Source organism: Microtus pennsylvanicus, chromosome 7, assembly GCF_037038515.1.
Source record: "Microtus pennsylvanicus isolate mMicPen1 chromosome 7, mMicPen1.hap1, whole genome shotgun sequence".
In the NCBI taxonomy this organism is placed as follows: domain Eukaryota; kingdom Metazoa; phylum Chordata; class Mammalia; order Rodentia; family Cricetidae; genus Microtus; species Microtus pennsylvanicus.
Window position 1 is genome coordinate 65,342,091 of NC_134585.1, and position 13,925 is coordinate 65,356,015.

The following is a 13,925-nucleotide window of genomic DNA, read 5'->3' on the forward strand; positions in this document are numbered from 1 at the left end:
ACCATAGGATAGTGTGATGGCAAAGCCTGATCCATACAACAGATGAATTAAAATGAAAAAAAAATTCTCTCAGGTCAGGGGGAGACTTTGGAACCACGATGCAAAGTTGCTGGATGAGAACAATACAGTGTTTCATGAAAATAAACAAAACGTTCATAACACAAGCAGAAAAGCCTGAAGACAACTTAGAATAAGAATCTACACACAGCAATGCAAGTGAACGTGGAACATTCATCAAATTCGAAGGTTTAAAAAAGCTTTAGTTTAGTCATGGTATCCTCTGCTTATTACGAGTGGTTTATAGCAGTGATATTGAGGATGCTCGCGTCCAACAGCAAATGGGACAGGACACGAGAAGAGCCAGCTGCAAACAGGACAGCACAAGACAAAACCAAAATGGCCACTGGAAGAGTAGATATGCCGATTCTTATAGTTGTAACACACAAGAAACACTTGAAATTGAAAAGTCCCTAAATAGCACATATGCTAATTATTTAGAACAAGGTGTCACATGCAGGAAGAGACAGAAACAGGTGTTGCAAGAGTAACTTCTGAGGAGCCCAAAGTAGTATTGGGAAGGCTTTGATTAATCGTTGACTTTTGAGTAATGTATGTGGATTGCTTTGATAAAAGGAAATTTTTATCTAAAAATAAAACAAGAATTCAGATGTAAGCTGTTACTATTTGTGACTGTTCATCGTGGGAGCTGTGCTGCTCCACAGAGACTATGGTTTACGAAGACTACTGTAAGTGCTTCATGTGTTAAGTGTGTGAAGATTTGCTGGAAATTATAGCAGGGAAGACACTATCTAAATTCCAAACAAAGCATGCTACAACCTTCGTGTGACCTCCTCCAGCTCTCTAACAGTGAGTGAAAGACCATGTAGTGTGTTTGAAAGAGGGTCACCTCCTCACCCCCAAAATAGAGCATATGGAAAGATAGGACATCAACATACCTGTGCTATGAACCTTGCATTGTGATTCCTGGGCATGTCAATTACAAAATGAGGTCCAAGTTCCTTATCTCACAAGAAAGTGTGATGAGGTTCAACTTCCAATAATCCAAATGCCCAACTCTGTCTTGGAACTTTAATGTTCTGTGATCCAGTTCCTCCACTAAGTACCAAACACCCCTCCTGAGCCCACGGTCTCTAGACTCCAGAATAATCTTACACCATTCCGCACTCTGAAGGGCTTTCCTGTCCTCCACTTCACTCTCCCCAACCCTGTAACATTTAGATATCCCTTCCAAGATCCTCCTGACTCTCCCGCTGAGTTTCCCAACCTGTTTCTTTTAGCAGCAAAAGATGTTAAATTTAGTGTTTTTCCCCAAGAACTTCTGCGTACAAATTTGCCTTGTTCTTTGCTGTAGAGAACTTAGAAACCAACAGAGAGCACAAAGATCACAGGGAAGCTGTCATTCTAGACAGCCATAAGGAGTCTCACAGGAAGTGGAAGGTTCTCATTCCTCGAGAATGTGTAGGAAGAGGCCATTGCATGAGGAGCTTCTTGGGAAAGCTTGGGGACCCATGATGCAGTGAAACCAGAGGATGCACAGCTCTGTGGAAGACACAAGTAGGTCTTACAGGGGAAGATTAGCTGCATTCTGATACTATGAGGGGTGGAGGAATTGACCTTCATGTCCTGGGGTATCATTCACAGAGTTGGGCATCTGAAGAATTATCCAGAGGGTATACAGTGAATAGCAATGGAGCAAGTGATAATGGAGTTGAAAAGGTGATTGAACAAAATAAGTGCAACAGCCCCATATCAGATGCAGCCGAGAGAATCAGAGGAAGACTTTGGAAGCCCCTCTTACTGGTGAGAGACTTGCTCAGGTTTGGAGAAAGCTGGGGATGGAGAAGTTGCCATGGCAGCAGTGCCTGAAGGACACAGCATGTGGCTAAGAACCTGGTCCGTGTCCAGTGGCTCCTGGTCCGTGTCCAGTGGCTCCAGTCTCAGTGGAGCAGGAAGTAGAAAGTGTCTGCTGAGATCTGTACAGTGGAGAAAGTTTTGTAGAGCACAGGGGGACCATGAGGTACATGTATGTTTGTTACCGCAGCACACCTGGGACAGGACCGTGCAGCCTTCAGTTGGGTTAACAAATCATGTAAGGGCTTTATTTACACTGGGGGTCAGCAACAATATTTATATATTTTTATGAAAAAGTCCTATAATATAGTGAATTGTGATATTATTAAAATCTAGCTCTTTAAGTCATAAAATGTATACTTTTAAACATTAAGAAAAATATAAAAAAATTTCAGGATCAGTCAAATATTCAATATTTAAAAGCTTGAATTCCCAAAGTGAAACCTTTGCTTCTTCAAGCACTAAAACTAAATTTCAACTTGCAACATGGGATTATTGTCCAACTTTGAACTTTGTAAGTCAATACTGAACTCACAAATATTTCTGTGCCTTTTTCTTGTGGGCAACATCCCTCAAGCAAAACAGTGCTCTCTTGCACTCCCATGCCCTTAATCACAGAGCCACACCTCCTTCACCCTGATACATTGTGTGGGCAGTGAGCAGAGTGTCTTTAGATTCCAGAATAACCAGTCTAGAGTTCTGACTCTGTTCACCTTGGTTGAACATTCCATGCCTGAATTCACACAGCTATTAATTTTAAAATGTCTGGCTTTTGTTTCCCTTCGTTTCCCCAGCTTTGTAAAACTAGCCATGGCATCTTTGACTTCCTCCTAACAATTCCCAAATTCCTTCGTCAAGGCTGAGTGTTTATCTGAATTTCATAAATGGTGATTGATTAGCTTGGAACAGGCTGCACAATGTTTGGATACAGTTAAATCTCCAAGTAGGTTCAGACACTCAAACAGAGGGACATAAGGAACAAGATAGAATTAGCACACTGAACTTTGTTCAGTTAGAAAGTGTCTGTCACTGAGATTAATTTAGGAAGATAACAGCAATTATAAACAAAGTGTAATTTACAAAAGTATCTTTTAATGGGAGAAACCCTGGAAAGGATTAACATCCAGCATGAGAACATTGTCATCTTTATTAGTACAGATGGGAAGATGAGTGTTTACATCTTGCTTGTGAGCAAGGGGCTGGCACACTGCCGTCAAAGGACATTCATTTCTATCTCTGGAGATATACATGCAGTCTTCATGAATTCTGAGAATAATCAGCTATACTCATGCACACATGTGAGTGCACCCTCACATATAATATATGCTCATATACAGATATACACACATACAAACAGACACATATAAATATACAGACGTACATACATACACACATGCAAACATACACACACATGCTTTTAAAACTAACATACATCCATAATTAGCAGCTCAAAGGGCAAAGAGAAAAACAACAAAATTAAGATTCACATAATTCTAATGGCTGCTTTGGACTTGGACCAGTTTAAATGGAATTTTGGGAGCTTTGGCAAATGTTTCAGTCCTTCCCAGTCTCAGTGAGATTAAATGAGCACAGTGTCTCACCTCACCTATCTTCAAAGAAAAGACATCACAGAATTCAGAGAAAACACTTGAGAAAATGCCCAGTGTGAACTGAGCATCCATTGAATGTTCCATGATCCTATGAGGGAAATTTCTGAACACTGATGTTTCTGAACATTAATATTTTTCCTAGCAAGGACATGATTCAGATCTGTCTTAACTATGCTCTGCTATTATTAACATAATTATGCTAGATGATAACAATAATCATATCAAATTAAAAAGTACATTCTAGAGTAACCCAAACATTACTATAAATCTGTATTATGTTTTTAACTATTTATACTCTCCTGAAAACCACAGAGGTGAAGACTGTCTTCTCCTAACATTGTACAGGAAACCTATAGATAGTTTGGTCACCCAGAACTCCCATTTAATGAGTGCCATGGCCAGAGCCTACTGGAGCTAAGATCTCAGTTCTGTGTTAATACTGTGAGAGGCTCTTGGGCTCTTCTTTAAAACATAAGAATAATATTTTCTTCATAAGAGAAAGCATAACCCTATCTACACATCAGCATGAGTCCTAATTGTCTGGGAAGGACCAGCTCTGCTCAAGTGCTCGGAACACTGCAAACACAAGGCGTGCTGAGTTTCCCTTGAACCGTCTCTATTCCTTTTCCTTTTATGTCTTGAAAATATTTCCTTCTGAGTCTATGAAATAAAAAAAATGCTCACATCGGTGTGGTAAGCACTTTCTGTGGGGAAGATCGTTTAATCTTCAGAGGGTTATAATGTAGGGAAACTGGGGAATATGGAGGTTAAGTAACTTGCCCAAGGTAAAACAAACAGGCATCCCTTTAATTGGAGTTTAAATATGGACAGACTAATTCTAGATTCCATATGGCTGATAAATTTCCCAGATTTTTCACTGTGGTGAGGAAGGATGCTCATTCGTGAGTTTATTAAAGTTGCAGCTTTGAAAATGTATAGATGCATACAGTGAATTACATATATGCTCATCTGTTAATGACTTTTTTATTTCCTGCACATTAATGTCCTGCTTTTGTGTATGTTTGTATATCACATATGTGCCTAGTAATTTTGGGGACCAGAGAGAGAGTTGGATTCCCAGAACTGGAGTTACAGATGGCTGTGCAGCACCACATGGGTGCTGGGAACTGAACCTGGGACCTCTGCAAGAATAGCCAGTGCTCTTAACTGTTGAGCCACCTCCCCAGCCATATGCACAGTCTGATGATGTCTAGACAAGGTCACCATGGTGGAATAGACACAGTTAAAAGCAGGAAGGATGATGTTGAAGCTATCAAGGATTCCATTTATTTTATATTAGTGACTCCCCAGACACTCTAGGAATATGGGTATTTAGAGATTGCTTAATCACTCTCTAATTGGTAGGCAACTGGCATTGTTTTAACATCCTTGTCAATGTGATATACTCAATAAAATACATTTCTTTAGCCATCAGTTTCTCGTGTTTAAACAGGGGTAATTTCCTGCTTAAGAGGGAAATTAGAATGGGAAACAGTTGGAACACATTAGCTAAGGTAGAACAGAAAACACTGCGAAAGAATAAGGTGGGGGAAGCCGCAGGATATAGGAATCCTGAAATACTTTGTATACTTCTATTCTTTCACCTCAATCTTATCTGAAGAGACACAGCTAATTAAATTTGGTTTCTGTGTGTGAGGGTTCTGTATGTGGAAAAGGTAATTGTTTTTTTATCATTTCATAAAATATAGCTCAGCTACAAAAACATTTAATCCTCTAAATCCAGGATATTTATCACTGGCTTAAAGTTGGGCTCCAGGCCTTCCCCACAGCTGGCCATTAATCTCCCAGATACGCTCCACACAGCAGTGCATTATGGAAATTTAAAGAAGCATTTGTCTTGGCTGATGTAACACTAAAGTGAGACTCTCCTCTGCAGTTCTTTCCTGTCCCCCGAGCATGTATTCTACTCCCATGTCACCTGGTTCCCACTTTTTTTTTCCACTTTTATTTTTAAATTTCCTTCCTGGAACATATGCCATGAAGGGTTTTCAAATTCCAGACACAGACAGAGAACTCCAGGATTGTGATGTGTGCTATCGAGATGTTCTAAGAAGAGTGCTTCAAAATATCCCATCCTCTCAATTTCCTGAGCTACCACTAGTATGAAAGAGATCTCTGGCAATACTCTGATGTTCCAAAGATGCTTCCCTGGAGGATCCAGATTCTAAAGGTCCGCTCTGTCTTGGAAGCATTGTTTTATAGTATTATGATTCTTCCACAGACAACTCAGAACCCTTCAACAGCTGCAATGTCTGAGGAGCAGAAAAGGAATAGTAGACCCGCAGCAGTGAGTGGCAGGAAGAGTTTGTCAATACAATAATCTGTATGATTGAAATCCAGATTATATGTTTTGATATTATCACGAGGCAGAAATATTTTATGAAGAAAGTTTAGTGCAATAGAAAAAGAATTTTTCATGTTTTAGGGTCATATAATTTCCAGAAAGAAATGATTTTACTGTCTGGGAGTCATACTGGAAGAAACACCCTTGCCATTTTAGTAAAAAAGCCTTGTTAGCCTCAAAGTCTCAAAGAGTTAAGGTCCAGTTCTCCCCAATCTGCTCAATCCAATATGTTCTTAAGTCTTAGCTAGTTGAGTCCAGAAAAAAGAAACAAGACAGAGAGTGGACAGGCACTAAAAGAGCTTCTTGAGGGTCTCAACTGAGGCCTGACTTTAGCTTCATGTCTGACACAGGAGATAAAGAGACAGAGAAGAGAGAGACAGAGACAGAGAGGGAGAGACACAGAGGGAGACAGACAGACAGAGACAGAGAGGGAGAGACACAGAGAGAGACAGAAAGACAGAGACAGAGAGGGAGAGACACAGAGAGACAGAGACAGACAGCAGGGACTATGAGGAAATACATTGCAGTGATCCAGAGATGGGTTTGGGAAGTGGGGCAGTGTGGCCATGAGACTGAATAAAGCTAATTGATGAGTATACAACTGACCAAAGATGGAGGGTGCAGAAGACAAGGATTCAGTGACCTCCACACTCCTGCTGCAGGGGCAGGGATGTGCCTAGAGCGTTCTGCAACCCCCTTTTGATTGAACAGGAATAGCACACGTTGGAGAAGACACCAGCTGAAGTAAGTTCCCCACAACGATGCAACTACTGAGTATCAAGAAAATAAACAGCCCTGTTTGTGGCACAAAAGGGAAGAAAATTACATCCATTCCTGGCCAAGGGAAAATCTTGAATGTGGGGATGAATTGGAAAAATCAGGAGATTTCTATAAAATCTGGTTTATCAAAGCCATTTATTTTCTGAGTCTCTTAGCTGCTTTTCTGTGTAATTAACTCTCTGTGAGTTTGTTTATAACATAATCAGCCTTGCCACATGGAAGTTGAAAGAGTAGTTATTCATTCCAAAAGCATGTATCTCGGGTATTTTAAAATCATTAGGAGATTCTTTTCCAGTCCTAAGCTGCTAATGAGAAAAGACTCATGTCTTGTTCACTAAGGCCACTCTATTCCAGGCCACAGATGGACATGAACAAAAGAGCAGTTGGACTCCTGTGGACGATGCCCTGTAATAGCAGAGGCAACTGTGGTCCATCCAACATAGCATGTTGGCCACCCGGGCATCAAGTGTCTGCTGGTCACTGAGATGCTCTCAGGTTGACCCCAGTACTCACCCAAATCATAGAATACACAGATGTCAGAAGTAACAGCTTCGTTTGTAAAGGAGAAATTAAAAGCAAGTGAGTATAATAAGAAAGAAAAGAAAAAGAGAGAAGGAGAAAAGGGATAACATTCAGATTAGGATAATATAACAGGGGAGGGAGTACAAGACTATAAGAAGAAACTGGAAGGGCCAACAGATGCTACTACATTTAATATATGTACAGATGTTGCCATGCAACACACACAAAAGGTGTCCATTGTAAATCTCTGAGCATCTAGGGAAAACAAAGGAAACACAAATCTGTGGTAAATGAAAGTAACAGAACAAATGTCTAAGGCTAGTGACATCGTGGTGTCAAGGGAGAACCAATAAGTGACATAAACCACAGGCTCTCTAACTACTTTCTAAACATGTGCCCTAGTACCCACAGGTGTGGCTCCTCACCCTTCATCAAGGAATCTTCTCCTTGCAGCAGATGGAGATCATTACAGAAGTAGAGCCAATAAAAATGCAAAACTGTGGGGCCGAGTCCCAGTGGGTACGGCTACAAAACACTCTTGCACCCAAGGATCAGGGATCCTCGCTGAAGAATGGGTAGAAAGATTATAAGAGCTCAGGGGTTGGACAGTTTTCTGTAGACTGCATCTCCTAGCAATGTCAGAAATTATCTCACAAAGTCTTACAAATTGCCTAAACATGAGCTGAATGAGGACAAAAGTCGTCATGCTCTCAAGACTGGGGAAAAGCCCATCAGGCCTGAACCCTGGTCAAAAACTACAGGCATCTAAGGAATGCAGAGAGTGGGGGAATGGTCTGCCTCAGGGGACAGTGGACCAACTGGTTTCCAACACCAAATGAAAGCTTGTGTGGTGGAGGAAGTCCTTCTGCATATGTGTTGCTTTTATTGGTTAATGAATAATGAATCTGCATTGGCCTGTGATAGGGCCAAATAGAACTAGGCAGTGAAAACTAAACTGAATGCTGAGAGACTTCTAGAAGGCAACAAAAAAAGCTACTGCAGCTTTCTTCTCATTTCAAGTATACAAATTATTCTGAAAAAAAACAAGTGGCAGGAAGAGGAAGATAATCGGAATATGTAGGCTGGCTCTAAAAGAGAAAGCAGTGGATGGAAGCAGCAGAGGCACCAAGCACTGCTTTACTGTCTAGAGATGTTTGCCTGGGCTGTTCCTGGAGGAAGTTCTCAGAGGTGGACAAGTCCCCAAGTGCACAAGAGCCTCAGCCCTTGTTTGCCAGCTTTCCACTCACAGATGTTCAATGGGAACAACATAAATTATATCCACATTTTAAAAATGCTCCCAGTAGCTGTTTGCAGGGGGAAAGCAGACAAGAGGCTGCTTCGAAAGCTGATAGACTGAGTCAGAATCCTCAACATATGATAAAAACTAATGAGCCGCTAAGATCCAGCTGCAGGTTCGATCAATCCAACAGCAGCGTTTTGTTTCCTGAGTGGGACCAATGAGTAATGACAGCCCCTGGCTGGCACGAATAAGACTGCAAATGTTATTAATTATTTTAATACATATTTTTAAAATGACCCAAGTCCATTAAATAATCTACCAGCTTGCTCCTTAAATTTCTGGAAAAAATGAAGTTTACAGCTGATCATATATTGCACCAGTAAATACATTACAGAAAACATTTAATTTTATGTTCAGTAGATGAGTCTGTATATTTCCCACCAGCCTAAGGAGAAGCCTCTACTATTCTTTTGTAAAACACTAAAACAAAGACAAATTGGAAGCATTTTATGATGTAGCAACTACATTGGGTTTCTCAAGCAAGGTTTTTTTTTTCTCACTGTTACATCTGAGACTATTTTTTCTAGATTCTGGCCAGACGTAAATCCTAACATATGTCTAACTCTCCTGGCTGTTTTCTCTGACCCTTTCTGATCTCTGTTGTATAGCCTGATGTCAATTCTCCTAAGTTGGACCCACCATTTGATGTATGCATGCTGTGTCTGCATAGTATAGTGCCCATGCTAACAACTGGGGTACGGTCTGCATGAGTCTCCACTGTGTCTGCACAGTATAGTGTCCTGCTAACAACTGGGGTACCATCAGCATGAGTCTCCAGTGTGTCTGTACCACTCCGTTTTCTGACAGAGCCACATAGCTGTGATGCTGTTGCAATGGCTTTGTTGACATTGGCTATCCAGAAGTTGTTGGTCTCATAAAGGAAAATGAAATTAAATCTGCCAGGGATACTGGAATATATTGAATTTGCAGAGGAAAAGATGTTACTGTTTAACAGAGATAAACAAACTGCTGCTTTTGCCTTGTGACTTGTGTGAAATAGTTTCATTCGTGGAATTTAGGCAGCAGTTGTTACAACTTGAGCGGTACATACCCACATACACTTCCAGAGAATCCGTCGTCTTTCCTGCTTGCTTTTATAGGCATCATCATAACTGATGCTCATATCCATTAAGGTACTCTGAAAAAGCGTGTTGGTCATAGACTAAAAATTCCTGCCAAAACGGATTTTTATAGTTGATTTATACAATTTTGAATAATATTGTGTTTCTTGTCATTTATCACTTCTGAAATGATGATAATTTAGTGAAATTATATTTTAAAATATGTCTTTTATGACAGCCCTGTTCATCAGGGTCAGAGCTTAAATCGGTAATTTGGTAAGATAGACAATAAGAGTTCTGACTGGATATGTCATTAATAGTCTTTTTATTTTCACTAGAAGGTTTAGGTCCCACAAGGGTGGCTGACGGGAAGATCAGGGACAGTCTCAGCCACATAGCCTGTCTTGTCTACACAGACCCTGCCTGATAAACCCAAACAAAGAAAAGCTTAGTTCAAGGCTGCTTAGTCCTCTCTATTTTGTTATGACGGCTAAAGAGTTGTCAGTGTTCTTGTCACTTCACCTTCATGTGACGTCTACAGTGATGACGCTCCCCTTTGGCATGCCCATGCCATCGTCGGAATTCACAACCAGATGGTGTTCACAGATTCTGCTGGTTCACTTCATACCCCCCAACAGTGTTCCCTGGAATCAATATTGTTTATTTCTTTGCGTCTATTGTCTTTAGGGCTGTTTCCATATTAGAGAGACAAAGAGCCGGATACCCTCTCCATTACAGTGTTTGATTGTTCCTGCCCACTCCTAACAGAACACGAACTTCAGAATTGCTATCTGAGATGCTGTGGTAACCTCCTGAGGAAGCTGTTCACCTCTACACCCCGGCCTCTCCCGCACTCTTCAGCTAGAGTTAGCACAGTCATATAGCCAGCCTCATCTCAACTGCTGTCTCTGCTATCATCTGTGTCCTCTTCTGAGGACCAGAACAACCTTGTTTACACCACATAGCACATCTCGCTCCCCACACATCATGTTCTGACATTCTTCCCTGGCACCCTCCATACCTGGGCTGCCTTCCCTGCTTATGTGATGGTTTCCAAGGGTTCTCAGACCTCTAAGGAACTGGGTTCTGCTCTTTGGAGTTTCTTGCTCACTGTGTACACTCTCAGGATGAGTTATATAGGACAGAACGAATTTACCTGCATTCCATTTACTCTTTCACTTAACTCAATGGATTACAAATTATTTCAAATAATAGCCAAATACCAAACTTTATATTCCAAATGGGCCTATTACTAGCTGTTTACTGAATGGCAATAAATTAAAAAAACAGGGGAACTATTACGTTTATAGCATTATTCTTCATTTACTACTAAAATAACTGGCTTATATTCATTTTGGGGAAGAATATAAAAATTATAGGGTGTATTAGTTAAATATTATAGGAACATACCTCCTAATTTTATTGTGGAAATTGAATTGCATGTGATTTTTTGCAAACATGAAAAATAATATAAAAATATGAGATTTCATTAACTATTGCAGGATCCAAAGATTTTACCATTAGAAACATATTAAATATGTGAAAGATACACTAATGTGTGATAGTCTTCAAAGTGCCTGTAATTACAGGTAGTCAGTCTATTTATACAGACTCATGCCTATATAAGCGGCATGAGTCACACTTGTAATTTTAAAATTTATAGTAGTCTCGGTTAAACCACAGACAATGAAACAATTCAGGTGATGTTAATTTTTGACAATACACTTTCTTTAGCTCGGTATATCTAAAACATTATTTTAGCACATAATGACATTAGATTATTAATGAATTAATGAACTAATGTAAAAACCATTTTACATTAGTTCTATAAAATGTAGTGTGAATTTTACTGACACTGTGTAGTTCAGCTCAGAACACCCATCTATTTAACACTCAGTCATCACAAATAGTAGTGTTTCAGAACACGTGAGCAAAACAGTATTGTCAATGACATTCCCAAAGAGTATGTGTCAAACACCTGAGGTCTATTATAGGGCATTTTAAAACAATAAACAAAAGTCACTTCACTCAATTGTGCTAATATCTCAACCTCTAAGTCTATCATTCTTCACATTGTTCAGTGCCAAGTGTGCAGAAAAGTTTTCTGTTTCTATAGAGTTTGAAGGTGATTATTTTTCCAAGGTGGCTTCTGTCCACATCCTATGGAGGGAAGAAAAGTGTAGCATAGTTCCAGGGTCATGTCCAGTGAGACTGAGTGCCTAACACAGTGCTTGGGATTCCCTGCTGCAGATTCAGGTCCTCCCTGAAGAAGAAGTCTTCGGAACCTGTTCTCAGGTTTTCACACTTGCCTATGGCCTTGGTATCTGGCCCTTTTCTCACGATGCATGCCCTGTGTTCACATGCCAGAAGGCATCCAGAACAATGTGAGCACTGGACGCGATTTAGCCTAACTGTAAGAGAGTGCATGTCTTCTGAAGCAACAGACCATGTGTAAGGCTATCCGAGCACACCTGAGCCCAGCTCACACCACCTCGTCCTGGATGCCAGCAGTGGGGCTTCACAGTGTGTTGTTTTTCCTACTGCACGCCACGGATGTTTATGAAGATGTCTTTTCTAACAATACCCCTCATGTCTTGCTTTACTTTGTGCCTGTCTACATTGTGGTTTGGTTTTGTAGGGCTCACAGTTAAGTGATCATATCTCAGAAGATATTGAAATTTTAAGCATGGATCAGAATGTAAGAATATGGATACTTGACATTGGATGTTAAGTTGGTAACAGGAAAAAATGTGTTGGTTGATACTGATGGTCAATGTAACATGTTTTGGAATCACCTGGGAGACTGATACAAACCCCTGGCTAGGTCGGTGAGGCATTGAAAAGATTAACTGAGCATGAGGAAGATCCACTCCACATAAGGTGGCTCCATTCCATGGACTGGGTCTTAGTTATAGTGAAAGAATGAAAAGGAGTCAGTCAATACCATGTATGAAGTTGAGTCCAAGAAGGTCAGGTAGGTGGGAAGTCAAGTATGGGCATTTTCATCAGAGTGTACACCTTCTTGATCTACAGTCAGTTAATGGGGAATTGATGAGGTAAACTCTTTTGGGAAGTATCCCCAAAGAGTAGCCCCGAGACACTGTTCTTGGAAATACCTTATGTTTGATATCACACTAAGAAAAACAATGCTGTTACACATATCTCAGAGGTGTGTTAAAATCGAAGGAAGATTTGAGATTAATATTTTTGAAGAATAATCAGGATATAAGCAAATATATCTGTTAAATAATCAAGTAATTATGTATCTGAAGAGGTGGGGATTACTAGATTTATAACCTTTTCCATTGACAGCTTCACCCTACAGAACCCATAGAAATCAGTTCACAGCACCAAAAGCCTTAAGATGTAAATTTGTGTGTGGTGTTGCCCATCCTCCAGCATTGGAAAGGAGTAAGATCATCCTCCACCACTCAGTAAGTCAGATGCCAGCACGAGCTACACGACACCAGTACAAAAACCAAAACCCACCAACCAAAATGTAAATGTTTTATCATGCCTTTGTAGGGTTAAGACAGTCGCCTTTAGAGGGCGGGGTTTGCCTCAGGCGAATGCCTGCCAATAAATGGTGCACGGAGAGGCGGCTCGCTCCCTTTTTTTCCTCCCTACCTGTACTACGCTGGAACTTTGGTTCTGTAAGTTTAACATTAAAATGGTAAATATTCTTTGATATCTGCATTGCCTTTATTTTGTGCGGGTACATGCCTTCTTTGATCTGTTTGGTCTTCCATGCTGAAGCAGTCTCAAAAAAAATACTGGAAAGATATAAAGCCTGCTTTATACAGGATATATATACAGGAAGGCTCATCTCACCTCCTAATGCCATCGACAGTCAACAATGTCTTTCTATGGTCACTTCATCAGCCACCAATTTCAATTGCAGCGTAAGATTCTAGAACAATTTTCTAAATGAAATTAAATTGAATTTCTGTTTTAATGGTATTCATGAAATTCTAATTTCATTTCCTGTTCCTCCTAGCTAGATTTAATCTTGATGGTTTGGCAGTGATTTTTTTAAAAATACATTTCCTTTAGATTAGGAATATCTCTGTATGTACATCAGTCAGCTCTGCAAGTTATAAAAAGGGGTAGGGATCAACCATTAACCCAAGGAAGGGATAGTACCCAGAGGAGCCACCAGGGAAGTCCTGTGGACAGGAGGCTCTTCTGTGCGTCTTGGAAGAAGGCTTTGGTTGGGTGTGTGTAATAAGGGAGTGAGCAGCAAGGTCAACAGCAAGACCAACACAGGGAGTCTTTAGACAGCAATCAGTTTGCTGTACTCCAAAACATGTGCTGTGCTTGTTTAGGTCAGGAAATGAGATTCTACTTTAGTCAAATTAGCTGTAAGAGGTACAAGACACAATACTGCTTTCATTGAGATGTGAAGGCCATGCTGA

At 40.4% G+C, this 13,925-nt stretch overlaps 1 protein-coding gene across 1 annotated transcript in view; it reads right to left on the minus strand.

Moving 5' to 3' along the window:
* Nucleotides 1–13,925, minus strand: part of Negr1 (neuronal growth regulator 1) — a 690,101-nt gene that overhangs the window by 445,099 nt on the left and 231,077 nt on the right. The gene's annotated exons all lie outside the window — the stretch shown is intronic.